The sequence below is a fragment of the Ochotona princeps genome, chromosome 4, assembly GCF_030435755.1.
Source record: "Ochotona princeps isolate mOchPri1 chromosome 4, mOchPri1.hap1, whole genome shotgun sequence".
In the NCBI taxonomy this organism is placed as follows: domain Eukaryota; kingdom Metazoa; phylum Chordata; class Mammalia; order Lagomorpha; family Ochotonidae; genus Ochotona; species Ochotona princeps.
In genome coordinates, this window is record NC_080835.1 from 38383817 (window position 1) to 38397759 (window position 13943).

The window sequence follows — 13943 nt, forward strand, 5'->3', positions numbered from 1 at the left end:
ACAGTAATAAGGCAGATGCTCCATGAATATTTGAATGAATGGTTGAATGCACAATTAACTGTAAGTGCTTTTAGGATGGATGTCCAATCTTCTTTGCTTCTCACTGCACTCTCAGTGCCCAGGACTCTCCCTGGGGAAAAACCCTTGTGGGGGTGAGAATTATTAGAGGCAGGGGTGAGTTGATGAGAACTTGGGCCTCAGGAGCAGCAGACAGAAGGGATGTTTAAAAGAAACTGTGAGAAGACAAGCTTAGAGGTCTAGACAACCATTTGGTATTGCAGGTAGAACAAAGAGAAAGGGTCCAGGATATCCTTGAGTTTATGATCTGGATTATTACAAGATGCAGGAGCCTGGCCCATCAGCAGGGAAGGAAAGAGGATCATGACTGGAAGGGGCACAAATCCACTGTTGGTGTTAGCAGATATGTTGAATATTTGCCAGGGACAAGAAGGCAGGCAGAAAGGCAGAAATAAGGAATGCTGAACTCGTGGACTGGAAGGACTGTCACAGAACACTGGCAGGTAGCTGGCTAGACAGAAATCCTCCACCAGGGAATTCTCCACAGAGATGATCATTAAGGCTGCTAAAGAAGAGATGGGAAGAAGGAAATCACTGGGTGCCAAGGAGGTAGGCATATATAGCCAGGGACCATGGTTAGCTAAACAAAGAAAGTCCTTGCCATCTGCACGAGATGTGATACTATCCTTTGGAAGCAGTCAGTCAACTCAGGGGTTTCAGAATTTCTAACTAAGACTACAGAGACATCGAGGTGATAGGAACAAGCAGAGATGGTGGAGAAGGATGCAATGGCAGAGGAAGAAGAGTCTCAAATGCAGCCAAGGTATGAAGGCCAAAACAGCATCAAAGAAAATGAAGCCTGGAGTCAGAAAACAAAGGAGAGTGAGGCACTGAGAGCAAAGGGGGGAGAGCTGAAGAAATGTCCGGGAGAGAACACAAAGGGCCAGAAAGACACAGCTCCCTCTGAGGGAAGATCCAGGACCAGAGAGATGCAGCTCTTGATGCAAATTCAAACCCAGCAACAACTATCTTTATATTCAAAGATTAGACAGAATAACCAGATGTGACTTTCCCCATCACTGAAGGTCTGTAATCCAAGGTTGGATGCCCTTGGAAGGCATGTGTAGGAGCATGCTGGAGCTTTGCTTGGGCTATCAGAACAAAGACTTTTTAGATGAACCTACCCCTCACCGACCCACCAGGATGTTATGGCAAAACAAATCAACATTGACAGCAGGTGTGTGCTCCTAAATTCATGTCAAAACCTTGGCTTCCGTTGGGAGATACAGCCTTTGATGTGATCATAAAGGTAGGATTGGTGTCCAGAAAAGAAGAGATCAGAGATCAGAGCCCTCTGCTTGCCTTGAAAATCAAGATACCTAAGAACAAGAGGGTATTTAGCAGACATCAGATCCACCAGCACCCCGACATTGCACTTCCCAGGAAAGAAATGTCACAAGATCAATGACTTCTTGGTATTTTGAAGTGACTAAGCCTGAAACTGCTCCTAAATTGACCAACTTCTGAACATGTACTGTTACCATTTCTGTGGATCTCAAATCCCAGAGCAGTAAGCTAGGTCTTTTGGCTTTGAGCCTCAGAAACTCCTGCCCAGGTCAGTCTGCCAAGGCCAACCAGGAAGGACTGCTGCCTAGCTCACTGCTGTGGTTGTTGGATGCAGGCCACCCTGTATTCCTTGTTGCATGGGTCTCTCCATCAAGCATCTCACAACACATGGCAGCTTGCTTCACCAGGGCAAGAGAGCGGCAAGAGACATGGAAGCCAGTCCTTTGTACCTTAATCAGAAGTGACAGCCCATCACCACTGCTTAGAGGGGGGTCCCTACATCTAGCTCCTACTTGAGAGCAGAGAATTATACAAAGTTGTAACTACCCAGGAGTTATGGTCCTCAGTGAGCCGTGTCAGTAGCCACCTGCCACACTTTTACACCCTGCACCCCTACTAGCAGCTCCATGACAGCATGAACCTCATCTGTCTCATTCATCTCCCTATCCCAGTCAGTGCCTCACATTCAGTGGATATTTGGAGATAAGCAAACTATGAGATCCACATGTTTCTAATTTTGTATCCTAAAATACATGCTTGGAGGTTTTTTTTAATTTTTAATTGAGAAATTATATATTTATGGAATTCAATGTAATGTTTTGGTGAAATGCATCAATTACAGAATAAGTCCATCAAATTCATATATCCATTACATCTCACACTTATCATTTTAGAGGGTGTACAAATATTTGAAATCTACTTTCCTAAGTTTTGAAACATGTGTTACTATAGGATTGCTAAATGAATGATTTAAATGTCAGTTGGCTTACATTTGATATAACCCCCAAATTACTAGCTAAAATAGATTTAGGAAACTGAGTGTCTTCTGAGATCCATGAAGAATAAGAATTTGGGAACTTAATTATCCATGCATCCTAATTTCCAACCCTGTGTCTAAGGGCCCACTTGGAGGATGCTTAAGTAACATAGGAGTCCCCTGAGAAGATGGATGACAGAAGAGCTGGCTGTCCCTAGAGAAAGAGGTGAAGGCAGACCCTTATCCTCCTACCAGGTTGTGGCAGGGACTCTGGAGGGTTTAAATTCTATATTTGCATAATTGTTTCCTCTTGACTGGCTGCCTCCCTGCTAAGACTGATGTCCTAGAAATGCATTTCCCAGTGACAAGTATATTGTCAACAAAGATCAGATCTGAGCACCTCAGCCTGCTGATTGGCAGGCCTATTAAAATACAAATAGGAGCCAAAATGAGCAACTTGGAGGACCTGGAGAAGGAGGCTAGAAAGAACATGTCTTCCCCACCCCCACTCCCACCCCTGCCTTGGCTGTTAATTGCAGAAGGGAGCCTCACTAAATTATATTGAAAACAGATAAACAGCTCGAGCTGTGTTTATTAGAGAAATAGCAAATGGCATGATGCCAACACTGCTGTAATCAGTGTATTTATTTCACCCAAGAAAAAGCCTGTACGGGCTTCTTTTAAGCCTGATAAACTCATTATGCTAACTTTCAGCCACAGAGCGAAAGCCTTATATATGTTAATTCATTTCAGTAAATAATTATTCTGTTTGGGTGAGAGAATGCATGTCTCTATAATTTAATAATTGGGAGGGTTATTAACATGTGATTAATAGGAGTCATAAACTAATACTGAGAGTTTAAAATGATTTTTCTTACATTGAATACATGTAATAAAGAAGGTTGGGGGGAGGGTGTGGCAGGTGCCATAGAAACCAGGGCCTTTCTTCTGTACAGGAGATATGCTTCTGATAACACCTGTACTACTCTCTGCAGCTTTGCAAGGTGCCTGTGTGTCAGAGGTAAGGAAGCCAAGAACTGGGAGAGAGAGGGAGAACTTGAATGACTGGTCCCTCTAAGCCAGAGGCCCCAAGGCCCAGCCTGCCTGCATGTTGATGGCTGGGAAGATTTCACAATCCTTGATGAAAAGAGAAAAACAAGATCACTGTAGTGGCTTTTCTACGGATCTAAAAATGTACCCATTTTAAAAAAATTTTAGGTTGCTCCTTCACACAGTTAGAAAGCTGGAAACTTCCTTTGTGACAGATGACTGTAATTTCTTCCTCCACCTCCTTTTGACCAGTACTTTTCAATATCTTCCTAACATTTTTAGTTGAGAAATTTACCAGCCAGTGGAACACCAGGGTTTTAGGACTTCTGAACTAGATCAGAGCCATTTGACCTCAAGGGTAAACTGTCTCAAACCAAATTGCCAAATCTGATTTTTCTGGGCTGTTTCCTTGTTTGTTAAATGGGAAAACTAATGAATTAATCCAGCAATTCAAAGATGCCCTGTGATAGCACTGTTGGCAGATGATAAAGCAACTGAGGGTCATAGGAAGGAGTGCAGAGCACAAATGTTCTCACACCCTTCACTGTCCTGGAAGCATCCTTGGGACTTCAGCCCTACATACCACCTGTCACCATCAGAATTTACCAAACTGCATCTAGCAGTTGCTAATGTGGTGCTCTAAGTGAGCCGGGAAACATTCTCAGTCCTTCTATGAGGCTTTGGGTGTGAGTCCTTCTCCACAGGCAATGAAACCACAGAGAAGGGAGGAGCGTACCCAGCCAGGCAGTCTGACTTCAGAGCTTATCCTCTCAACTCTGGTCACTTACAGCCCCTCTTAATAACTTTCTTTGAGCCAATTCACTTGTTTTTACATCAAGTTCTTATTTGAAAAACTTCCTATCATGAGCATCCATTGAAGACCTTGTGACCTCCCATAATAGAAGGGAGATATTAAAATGCATGACAATTGCATTAAAAGCCCAACATACTACTAAGATCATCCCTCAGCCCACTGGGGATACTAGGGACAGCTGGAAGGAGAGTGCTAATGGCCTTTGTGTAACTTCCTGCACCTGCAGGCCTCCCAGGAAGACACTGGGGAGCAGACAGCCTTTCTGCCTCTCTGATCATCCTCTCCTGGGAGTGCCAAAGGAGTGCCTCTGAGCCGTGCACTGAGGACGCTCAGGGAACTGGCCTGTGACCAGCCTGGGGCATCAGTGCCTCCTCCGCACCGGGCTTAAGATGCCAGCCTGCGGATTCCTCTGCCTGCTCACTCTTGAGATAATCCACTGCAGGCATGCCCACCCTGACCAGGGAGGAATTCTCACACCATCAGTCCTCAACCAAAGCATTTCTCTACTACTCAGCCTCCTGCCCCTAGCACAGGTCCTTACTATCAATCATGTTTTCTCACATGGACAGTGGCAGGGCAAGACAGTGGGCAAAGGACACAATGTCTCCTGCCAAAAAAAAAAAAAAAACAGTTTTATTTAAGTTCATACAAACTCATAAGGGGTCGTTGTAATTGTGTGGGAAGCAGTAGGCTGAATGTACCTGGCACCCAGCTAGCTATGGCTCAGAGGGTGTAGCTGAGACAGAGGCCAGAGAAATTACCCAGAAATCCTCCTCCCACATTAAACAGCATCTCGTCCTAGACCTGCCCAGCTCAGAAGGTCACTGTCAGGACTGAATGAATGGCAATGCTGAAGCTGCCCAGGAGGCAACAAAAGCCCATGAAGCTAAGCAAGTTTGAGATGACCAGGTGTTAACCAACGTCACCTAGTACTACCAGCTGTCAGGGCAAGGGTGCTCCCTCTGAAGGTGAGGAGTGCTCTTGCCTTGTCTCATAGCTGTAATAATTTGCCATAAGACAACCAGGCTCAGGAGTGCAGGATGTCATTGAAATGAATCTTGGCTTCAGCACCATTGTGTTTCAAACTTCCTCTTTTGTTCTGCAGTAAAATATAACTTTGATTTCCACTATAGCTAGATGACCAAGTGAAATATGGCCAAGAGGCATGGGGGTAAAGACTGGGAGGGCCCTCAATTGGTAATTACAAGAGCCAACAGATATTTAACTCAGTTTAGGTTCTAAGCAGGAGGGTTGTTTGCCCTTGCTTTTTGGGTTTAAAGTCTGTTACACTTGAGGCTCACTGGCCCTTGCATTGGTTTACCTAAATGAGATGCTCATCATAATGTAATTTTTCTGTATGTTTACAAGCCACATGCATTTGATAAATGACAATTCTAATTGGTCATAACTTCTAAGAGACTGACTACTTACCCAGAAACACAGGGGGCATTCAAGCATTCATTCAACAAACATTTGTTAAATTCCTACTGTGCCAGATCCTCTCCCTAAAGCTGAGAACATGAAGATGATTAAGACTCAGTCTCTGATATCAAGTTCATTATTAAGAAATAATTAGTAAGAAATAAGCCTGTAGAAAAACACAGGTGTATTGTAATGTAAAGTATACACAATAGGCCAAGCAAGGACAAGTATTAAAGCAGCAATATATCTTGGGGGTTTCACAGAGAAGGTGGCCTCTGGTCTGGCCCTCAAAAGCCGAATAGCAGACCAGCTGCTAAAAGACACAGCATTCTGATTCTTATCTACCAGCGGCATACTTGTGTGTGCAGAGATGCCAATAGCCTTATCTTTTTTCCTGATTAATAAGACAATGATAGAAATAGAACCCTTAAAGGACCCTGGATGCAGCACAGAATCCTTCCTCCCCTACCAGCTGGGAATTGGCTCATGCGATAGCGTCAGAGCTGGAAAGGTCATGCACATAAAACTGCAATGGTAGCATGGGGGTGGGTTACAACAGAATGGGTTAAGCCATGACTAGGGACCCAGATCCTATGTCAGAATTTCTGTGACCGAGTCCCACCTACACCTCCAGCTAACTGTACCTTGGGAGGCAGTAGATAATGGTTCAAGTCCTGGAGTCCCTGCCACCTAAATGGGGGAGCAGAAGAGTTCCTGGTTCCTAGCTTCTGCCTGACCCAGACCCCAACCCATACCCAGTCCCAGCTGCTGCAGTCATTCAGGGAGGGAAGTAGTGAATGGAAGAACCACCCCCTCTCTTTTTTTCTACCATCCAAAACTAAATAAGCTTCAGAAAGAGAAGTATTTAAAAAAAAAGATACTCACATAAGCAAATAAAGTTCATTTGGGATTCTGTTGGCTTAAGCCACATGGCCTTATAACAACCAAAAAAACACAACTTTGAGGAAAAACATGCAGTCTAAACCTTTGTACCACACTTGTTACTAAGCCAAAAAGGCTAGCCAGGGTACTTGGTCTGCAATAGTCAAATAACAAGGTGAGGTTTGATCCTGCCAAAGGGCAGGGATCCTGTCATGAGACCATGTTAGCCACTGTGGCCTTGGTGTGCACCAGATTAGAGGAGAAGGGGACAAGGGCAGCTTGCTCTCACAGCCGGGTAAGGACAGCAAGGGAGGAACTTCAGCAGTCGCTGCCCACGTAGTTGCAGGCACAAAGACTGGACTTGTGTGACCTCAAAGCCCAGAACAACTCCGGAGGAAGATTCATTCAGAAAAGACGCCCTAGAGGACCCCAAAGGAGAGCAGAAGACAGCCTGTGCTGTCTGCCTTCACAGGGCCAGGCACAAGAGCGACCAGCACAAACCGTGCAAGCAGAGACAGTCTGGAAGGAGGCACCTACTCCATGAGAACTAAGAGGAGAACATAAAGCAACTCTATCTAGGCCAACGGGTGGGCGTCACTGATCACAAAGCCACATCAACCAAGTGTGTTAGGGCTCCAAACTCACGCCACTGCCCCCCTTAAATGATCCCAAATTTCTGGGAGCTGGCCTGGGCTGGGCAGCCCTCACTTCATACCAAGGGTACAGTGATGTGGTACAAAGAAGTTCTTCCTCTCGTGAGCCACAGGTTCTCGAACCAGGTGCCTCTGCCTCAAAGCTGCAGCCATGAAGATTAATAAGATTAAATAAGACACTTAAGGCCACATCGCAAGACTTGAGCGTCCCTCTCTGCTAACAGGTGAAGGCTCTGAGGTCCTAAAGCTAAAGTGATTGAAGCCTAAGAAATCAGCCAAGGGGGAGCAGAATCAGAGTCCCCCGACTGTTCACTCAGTTCTTTCTTTCTACCAAACATAGAATGAGCTTTAATTACTTTCATGGCATAAATCTTGCCTCCTTAGCAAGCGTATCTGGAGCCAAAGTTATCTACTCTTCTTGCTTCTACTATGCTGGGTACTTAGTAACAGCAATCAGCATGCACAAAGCTGTTACACTGTGATGTTTTAGTGATTTTCATGGTCTAACTCACTTCTTTGACTAAAAAAAAAAAAAAAAAAACTATCAGATAATGTATTATTATGCCCATCACTACAGATGAGGACACTGAGGCATAGGTTTAGAAAGCTGAGATCATATAGTCAGTAAATTGCTGATAATTCTTTCCTAAATAAGGAAGTTGAACTCAAAAGTACTGCTCTGGGGCGAGCAATTCATCTAGCAATTGAGATGCCCACATCACACACTGACATACTGGAGTGCTTGGGTTCTATTCCTGGCTTCTTCTCTTGATCCAGGCTCCTGCTGAAGCAAATCCTAGGATGGCTCAGATAACTGGGTTCCTACTACCCATATGGAAGGCCTGGACTGAGCTCTGGCTCCTAGCTCTGCCCTCCCCACCCCGTGTTAGCCCCAATTGTTATGGACATTTGAGGTGTTAACCAGTAATGGGGAGCTCCCGCTCTCTCAAGCAAACAAATAAAGTTTTTAAAGTGCTGTTCTAATCACTGTGACCAGAAGTGTTGGTGTCAGATCAAGCTGGCTTTAATGCCAGGAAACTAGTATCCTACTTCGATGTGGAGAGGGTCTGTCTGGCTCAGTGTTTGCCTGGGCTAGTGGTTTTCCTTCACTTGAAGAAATTCACATGATAAATCCTGTGATTCCCTATGGCACGTCCACACATGCTTCCTCCCACAAAGGACTCCAAGAATGAGGGCTCAGGGAACCAATTGTGATGAATAATCACATGGGAACCTGGGCGTCAACAAAGAAACATTGTACTTCATTGGGAAGTCAAAAAACACTCATTAGAATAGAAACTCTTTTCGCCTATAAAATTAGAAAAAGGTATTTTAAATATTCAATGCTGGCAATTTTGGGGCCAAACTGTCAGATTTATATCCTGCCACAGCAGGGTAAATTCATTGTACTTCTCTGGAACACAGTTTGGCCATACAGTCACTTCTCGTTCTTTACCATAGCCATGTTCTAGAAAGTCAACTCTAGTACTGGATTAGCAAATTCTGAACATGTCTCCTTGGGAGCACACAGGGTTAGGTTCTTGGAAGCCTCAGATCACAGCAATTTCGTCAGCTGATCAATATGAAATCTTGTTAGATGTGTGTTTCTGCTTAAATGCCCCCTATTTAATACCTTGCCCTGTTGTTCATTCACTGACACTGAACCCGTGGCCAGCAGCACTGCAACTCTGGCCTAAACACAGCTTAGCAAATGCATATGCTGCCTCCGTAAGGCACGGCACAGCTTTACTGCACTGAGAAGCATTAGACGGCTCTGCAGCATGACGCTTGGGGGATATTTGAAACAGCAAAATCACCTACAGAACGCACAGAAGTGCAAAAAACATGGAGCTAAGTAGACCGCGAAAAGAACACTTGTCTCTGATACAACCGAAACAAGGAGGCAGAACATGGTCACGTCTGCTCTCAGCGGGGAACGTGCATGACAGGTGACTCAAATGACTTCCACTCTGCGCATGTCCAGAAATAACTGAAAGCTCAGCGAGTTTGGATTTAATCACAGATACATTTTCGCAAGCAAGTGAATTCACCCATTCCGAATCCGTGATAATCCATGTATACAGTAAGAACCCAAAAGACTCATGTGTGTTAAAAGGCCCAGATGCCAAAAACAGGCAAAATAGACATGCACCTTGTAAACAACCCTGAACACTAAGTTGAAAATATCCCTTCTGCGTCTCTGAGGTCTCTGAGCAGGGGGTGGCCTGGAAGATTCTCTCAGTGTCTCAGATTAAGCCTTGCAGCAGCAAAGAGAAGTAAGGGACCCACACATGGATGAGAGATGTGGAGCATCACAAAACCAGCTCCAGGCTGCCTTGCCCTCACTAAGACCCACGCCCACCAAGAGCCAAGCACTCCTCAAGGGTCTGTAAGCACACAGGGCTGCAGAATGGCGGAAGGACAGGTCTGCTTCTCCCCCACCCCCATCTCTGACTTACTTAGTTCTTCAATGATGCCTGTGCTCTGCCTTTAAACCCTTGAGGCAGGGCACTACCCTATCTCAGGGTCTCTGCACTGGCTTTCTGCACCGCCCAGAGCACTCTGTAGACCTTGATAGGCTCCCTCCTCTTTGCTCTTCACCCGGTGAGCCTTCTCTGTCCACCTCCACTCTCCTCCCTCCCCCTTGCTTGTTGCCTTCTTGGCTGTTCTCACTCCTGATGATTGCCTATCACTTGTGGCGCTTGTTGATCTTTATAGACAAGCCTTCCCACATACGTTGGGGAGGGAGGCAGCCTTTTTGTTGTATCTCATTTCTAGAGGAAGGCCTTGCACATTGTCAGCACTCCACAAATATTCCTTAGCTGAATGAATGATGGTTAGGTGCTAGTCATACTAGTGGTTGAATTAGCATTTTTGCATCAGCCCCTTTGTTGGGTACTTTACACAGTTTACTTTGTTGAAGCACAAAGTTTTCACAGGTGTGCACTGTTGTAGGCAAGGGTCCAAGCAAGGCACAGGGAGATCACACAATTTAATTACAGTGAAGAAGCTAATGAGAGATTGAGCTGCATGTAACAAATCCCAGCTTTTCCTCACTCTAAAGACACTGCACTAGTTCTTCTCCAGTTCCCCATGGGCAACTCTATTCTGTCAGAATAACTCTATTCTGTCTTCCTTTCATTCCATGGCAGACTCATAAAAATAACAAAAACATGAAACGGGAAGAATAAGAATTGCCATCGCAGTGTGTGCTGGGCTGTTATGGCAGGAGGCAAGATTGAGGTCTTCAAGGCCTTCCCCACCTGAGCTGACCTTCCAGCCAGGGAGCCACAGGCCAGTGCAGGGCCTGAGTCCAGAGTAGCGCTGCTTGCCTCTCAAAGAAGCAGAGTGCTAAGTTTCCAAGTCCACCAGGGTTGGAGCTCTGGGGGTAGGAGGAGAGTCCTGATTCATTTACCTTGAAGAAAGCTTGAAAATGTCACCTATCACCCTGCCTTCAGGTGACTCCTGCAGCTGTGCAAGGTGGGCTTTCTTACCCCCAACTTTCAGATAAGGAAAATAGTCTGATTATTTTGTCTGCCTAGAGTGCGTCTTCCCTTACCAGCCCCAGGAATGGCCCTATCCAACCCTCCACCCAAACAGCATTGCTGCCTTTCTCTAGTGACAAGCAAAGTGCTTATTACTGCAAGAGGGGATCTCTTTCTTTTCTTTTATCCTATTTGCTATCTTCCTTTTTAAATAATACAAGCTCCCAAGAGTACAAAAACTTCAGGCCATTCGTCTCTCCCTGGTACCTGGCACAGAGTCAGGCCCCTGGAAGGATTTGCTAAACGAATGCCGCAAGAAACAGAAACATGGGGATGAAATCACTTACCTAAGTGCAAAAGCAGGCAAGCACCGAGCTGGAAATCAAGGCCAGTCATTTGTCCAACACACAATGTTTAAATGGCCCTTTCTCAGAGCCCAGTGTGGGTGGAGCTGGGTTCGGGGCTCCCAGTGCTGGATGAGAGAAGATTCCCAGCCCGCAGGGGCGTGTGGGGCTCAGCGCAGACCCCAGCAGGCACGCTGCCGAAGCCTTTCTTAGTGCTTTCAGCTGACCCTCTCTACCTGGCCATTGTGTTATCAGGTTAGCAAGGATTAACATCTGTTCTTAGGGTTGTCAGGCAAAATGCAATTACATCCAAACTGGAAAAAAAAAAAAGCCAGGAATAATCCTTAGCTATACGAATGTCCCATATAACACTCGGGACATAGTTACATTAAGAAGCAATGCACAATTTACCTGAAATTCAAATCTAACCGGGTGTCTTGCTTTTTGCCTATCCACCATCAACCTATGAACCAAATGCTGCTTGTGAATCAGAACACCTGCCTCTCATTGCTCCTTTTCTTATTTCGGAAAGACTCTGCCCCTGCGCCCATTCACGTCCTCTGAGGGTTACGCCACTGTTGAAACAACTCCCTGGTCTCCAGAAAGGCAGCAATTTCTACAACCATATTTAACCTTTTCCAATATTTTCTATGAGTGCACAAATGCATACTTATGGGGCTAGTTGTTGCCCACCGTGCCAAGATCCCTTTATGGGTGTTGATTCAAGTCCTGGTTATTCCACTTCTGAGCTAGTTCCCTGCTAACAGCCTGAGAAAAAAAGAACACGGCCCAAGTATTTGGGCTCCTGCCATTCACATGGGAGACTGAGACGGAGCTCCTGTATCCTGGTTTAAGCCTGGTCTAGGTCTATCTGTTGTGGCCTTCTGTGGAATAAACCCACAAATGTAAGATCTTTCTCTCTCTCCCTCTGTAACTCTTTCAAATGAATAATGAAATCTTTAAAACCAGCAGCAAAAACAAAAACGAAAAACAAAACAAAAAATCAACATACCTATAAGATAGCCACATAGTGGACTACTGCTTATCAATGAGAAAGAACAGCTTTACTACACGAACAATAGAACACATGGTGTTTTTCAAATATATTTGTATGTGTGAACTTCAGATAATATTGACCGACAATCTGAACACAGAATTGTACATCCTGTATGCTACACATGTGAAATTTAAAGATCATCAACTAATCTATGGTGATAGAAGTCAGAATGGTTCTTGAGAGGCAGCAGTCACTGGAAGGGACCAGGGGTCTTTTTGGGGCTTTGTTGATGTTCTCTATCTTGAGCTGGGGGATGGTTGTACTTATTTATAAATGCATTAAAGCTTACCAACCTGCTCACCTAACATCATATGCTTTTCCATTTTCAGGCTATACTTCCATATAAAATATCAAACAAGCAAACAAAGTGACCATGTTCACTGTAAAAACAAATATAAAACTGGCTGTATTTCTACCCCTGGAAGATATCACAACAGATATGGTCTGTGCATTCCTCCAAGGTTCTCCCAATAGCACTGACTTTTCATGAGTAGTTCTCAAGGAAGGGGTCCAGGGCCATCTGCCAGCCACAGGAGGTGCTAACCTAGTTAGAAGCCTGAATGTCCAGGACATCTTTTTCACTTACCCAGGAAGCCCCAACACAATCAGATTTAATTTGAACATTTTTAGAGAAGCATGGAACAATTAACAACAAATAAATGGAATTAAAATCAAATTGAATGCATCCTTTCAATAAAATGTCTTTGAATTTGATTTTGTGCACAGTAATGAATATTGAACGAAGGATTAGCTTACAAGGACTCTTGCACCTCAGGGGACCCTGAGTGCCACCTACTGGTCACAGCATGCCATGACGTCCCCATCCTGTAAATTGGTCTTCCTGCTTCATGTCCCAACTATGATGCCTCTTTTCCTTCTCTAAGATCTTTTCTGACATTTTGCCTCCCCCAGTGTATGGCACAGTTCCAAGAACCCATAAGTATCTTAATCAGTATTTGTAGAATGAATGAAAGGATGGATAGGTGAACAAACAGATGAACATTCTTGCACTGCATTGTGAAATAAGAGAATATCCCTGCCTTACTTGTTGATTTTATTTATTCATTTATTTATTTAACTTTTTTAAAAGAATGGATAAGATCACCTCTGGTAGGGATCATATGACATAATGTAATACGACAACCCATTGCCAGCAGGAGTAGAAGTCAAACAGTGGCCGTGCTAAACAGTGTGACCACATAGACAGGGAACTTTAAAATAGTGTCTTGATCCAGAGACTTAGCAGGCTCTTGGAAAATGCTAGTTCTTTCCCTTCCCCTCTCTCTCTTTACGGTCCTGGCTCATAAGCCCTTTTCATAGTGTGTGAGGAGTCAAGAATGGAAATCTGCCTTTTCCTGGGCTCACAGTGATGTTATATGTTTATCTGCTGTCAGTTTCGGAACAGGCTGGGGTCAGTGTGCTTGTGGAGATGAGCTGACCCTTCCCAGTGCCCTCCCCCGAGGCAGGGAGAGTGTTTCCTGAACCATCACTGTCAAGCTGGGTGAGGACAAGAAGCCCATCTGAGCATGCCAGCTGTTGATAGCTTTTGACAAGCATCGTGCTGGTCCTGCTTCCGGATGCTGCCAGCAGAGGCTCTGGTCTGCATAAAGACAGCACAGTGTGGCAGAAAGAGTCCAGAGCAGCAGTCAGAAGGCCAGGGCTCTGTCACTCACTGGCTAGGTGACCTTGAGCAGGTCAGCTTGCCCTTACCAGTGTAGAAACCATTTTTTAGGATAATGGAACAAGATAATGCCTGGGGAGATGCTGTATAAACTGAAGCTCTGGACCCAGGCTAAGTTGTATCCATGAACAGAGTCCCAAGTGAACATCATGCCAGAGACATGGCTTGACCCAGCTCCAAAGCTGTAGTGACTTCCACCTGCACTGATCCCCAC